Source organism: Cryptomeria japonica, unplaced genomic scaffold (assembly GCF_030272615.1).
Source record: "Cryptomeria japonica unplaced genomic scaffold, Sugi_1.0 HiC_scaffold_32, whole genome shotgun sequence".
Taxonomy (NCBI): domain Eukaryota; kingdom Viridiplantae; phylum Streptophyta; class Pinopsida; order Cupressales; family Cupressaceae; genus Cryptomeria; species Cryptomeria japonica.
Genome location: NW_026728854.1, coordinates 733,842 through 737,158, shown reverse-complemented (window position 1 = coordinate 737,158; position 3,317 = coordinate 733,842). Strand labels below are relative to the sequence as shown.

General features: G+C 66.2%; 1 non-coding gene across 1 annotated transcript; it reads right to left on the bottom strand.

The window, feature by feature from the left end:
* Positions 1–2,632: 2,632 nt before the first annotated feature.
* On the bottom strand, positions 2,633–2,751 carry LOC131861650 (5S ribosomal RNA). The gene has a single exon (XR_009360683.1). It is a non-coding gene; the product is annotated as a 5S ribosomal RNA (ribosomal RNA).
* Positions 2,752–3,317: the final 566 nt, after the last annotated feature.

Below are 3,317 nucleotides of genomic sequence, written 5' to 3'. Positions count from 1 at the left end.
GCCCACCACGGTGCGCTCCGAGGTGCCCACCACGGTGCGCAACGCCGGTGCGAACCCGGGAGCGCCCCGATGTGTGCTCCAAGGTGCGGCGTGCACGAAGTTGGACCCCGGTTTGCCCCGGGTGCGCACCTCGCGTGCACCTTGGTGCGCACACCTTGGCTGGGTTGCGCGGCCTGGTGGGCACCATGGTGCGCACCAAGGAGCGCTCCAAAGTGTGCTCCAAGGTGCGGCGTGCACGAAGTCCTAGCCCGGTTTGCCCCGGGTGCGCACCTTCGCCGCGGTGGGCACCATGGCGTGCACGAAGTCGGAGCCCGGTTTGCCCCGGGTGCGCACCTCGCGTGCACCTTCGCCGGGGTGGGCACCTCGGCTGGGTTGCGCGCCCTGGTGCGCACCAAGGAGCGCTCCGAAGTGTGCTCCAAGGTGCGGCGTGCACGAAGTCGGAGCCCGGTTTGCCCCGGGTGCGCACCTTCGCCGCGGTGGGCACCCTGGTGCGCACCATGGCGTGCACGAAGTCGGAGCCCGGTTTGCCCCGGGTGCGCACCTCGCGTGCACCTTCGGCGGGGTTGCGCGCCCTGGTGCGCACCAAGGAGCGCTCCGAAGTGTGCTCCAAGGTGCGGCGTGCACGAAGTCGGAGCCCGGTTTGCCCCGGGTGCGCACCTCGCGTGCACCTTCGGCGGGGTTGCGCGCCCTGGTGGGCACCATGGTGCGCACCAAGGAGCGCTCCGAAGTGTGCTCCAAGGTGCGGCGTGCACGAAGTCGGAGCCCGGTTTGCCCCGGGTGCGCACCTCGCGTGCACCTTCGCCGCGGTGGGCACCATGGCGTGCACGAAGTCGGAGCCCGGTTTGCCCCGGGTGCGCACCTCGCGTGCACCTTCGCCGGGGTGGGCACCTCGGCTGGGTTGCGCGCCCTGGTGCGCACCAAGGAGCGCTCCGAAGTGTGCTCCAAGGTGCGGCGTGCACGAAGTCGGAGCCCGGTTTGCCCCGGGTGCGCACCTCGCGTGCACCTTCGCCGCGGTGGGCACCATGGCGTGCACGAAGTCGGAGCCCGGTTTGCCCCGGGTGCGCACCCCGCGTGCACCTTCGCCGGGGTGGGCACCTCGGCTGGGTTGCGCGCCCTGGTGCGCACCAAGGAGCGCTCCGAAGTGTGCTCCAAGGTGCGGCGTGCACGAAGTCGGAGCCCGGTTTGCCCCGGGTGCGCACCTCGCGTGCACCTTCGCCGCGGTGGGCACCTTGGCTGGGTTGGGCACCATTGAGCGCTCCGAAGTGTGCTCCAAGGTGCGCACCATGGCCCTCCAAGGTGCGCAGCATGGCGTGCACGAAGTCGGAGCCCGGTTTGCCCCGGGTGCGCACCTCGCGTGCACCTTCGCCAGGGTGGGCACCTCGGTGCGCACACCTTCTCAATGTTTTCTTGCCTTTTCTGGAAATTGGTGAAGGCAGCGCATCAAAGGTGCGCACCTCGGTGTGCTCCGAGGTGCGAACCCGAGAGCGCTCCGAGGTGCCCACGAAGTCGAAAGTCGGGTTAATTGCATTGTTTTCCCCGGGTGCGCTCCGAGGTGCGCAACATCGGTGCGCACCAAGGAGGGCTCCGAAGTGTGCTCCAAGGTGCGCACGATTCGGAGCTCGGTTTGCCCGGGGTGCGCACACCTTGGCTGGGTTGCGCACCCTTTGTGCGCTCCAAGGTGCGCACGAAGTCGGAGCTCGGTTTGCCCCGGGTGCGCACCTTCGCCAGGGTGCGCACCTTGATGCGCACGCCTTGGCTGGGCTGCGCACCTTGGTGGGCGCCATGGTGCGCACCTTTCGTGCGCTCCAAGGTGCGCACGAAGTCGGAGCTCGGTTTGCCCCGGGTGCGCACCTTGGTGGGCGCCATGGTGCACTCCGAGGTGCCCAAGATTGGTGCGCACCAAGGAGCGCTCCGAAGTGCGCTCCAAGGTGCGCAGGTGCGCGCGAAGTCGAAAGTTGGGTTAATTGTCCGGTTTGCCTCGGGTGCGCACCTTGCGTGCACCTTCGCCAGGGTGGGCGCCTTGGTGCGCACACCTTGGCTGGGCTGCGCACCCGGGCGCGCACACCTTGGCACCCGCGTTTCCTTCATTTTAAATTTTTTTTTTTTACAATCTCTCAAGTGGGAAATTCTATAATCTCAACTTTTTTTGCCTTTTCAGGAAACTTTTGAATGGAGCGCATCATTGGTGCGCTCCGAAGTGTGCTCCAAGGTGCGCACCTCTGGTGTGCTCCAAAGCTCTCTCCAGCTGCGTGCACCTGCCCCGGCCGCGCACCCGGCCCCGCCCAGCTTCGCTCACCTGTCCCGGGCGTCTGGTGCGGAACCTTAGAGTAAGAAACATCACCGTGCACCTTGGCCAACGTGCGCGACTCGACCGAGCGCGCACTGGCCGAGGTGCACACCGATTTCACCTGGGTGCGCGCGCAGCACCTCGGGCGCACCGGGGTGCGCGCACAACGCCCGGGTTGCACCGTGGCCTGTGTGCTCGGGGCGCCTCGGGTGCGCGCTCGGTGTCGCCCCCCGCGCGCGCGGTAGTGCGGGCAGCGCACCCCGGCCCGGCCCGGCCCCGACGAGAACGCAAACGGGCAAAAGGTTTATTCAAATAGCATTGCGACGCCCGGCGAAAAACTAAGAAAGGGTGCAACACCGGGACTTCCCGGGAGGTCACCCATCCCAGTACTACTCCGGCCCAAGCGCGCTTAACTGCGGAGTTCTGATGGGATTCGGTGCACTAACGCTGGTATGATCGCACCCGTTATGAGCTTGTCGCAGTGTGTACTTAGCAAACCGCGACCCACGTGCGAATCCACCCCGGCCACCCACCCCCGTCGAGGTGCACACCCTCCCTCGCGAAGTGCGCCCCGTTCGCCAAGTGTGAGCCCTGCCCGGGTGCGCGCACCTTGCTAGGGCGTCGGGTGTGCACCCGGCCCGGCCTACGTGCGTGCACCTGGACGGGGCGTCGTGTGCGTGCAGTGTCCCGTCTGCAACGCGGTGCCCACACACCACCTCGGGCGCAACGACCTGCGCTCACATGTGGGCCGAGTGCACCTTGGTGCATGTTCGGGGCGCCTCGGGTGCACGCTCGATCTTGCCCCGGTGCACCAAGGCGCTCGGTTTGCCCCGGGTGCGCACTTGGTGCAAGGTGGGCACCCAAAATAGGGATCAAGCACCAAAACACAAGTTTCGGGATGCAAAATGGGACCCAAGGACCACAAATGCGTTCCAAGACCCATGATGGGTCCACGAGAACAAAAATGTGTTCCGAGACTTAATAAACAAATATTGGGTTTTAGGAGAAGAAACATGCTCTGATGCCCAAA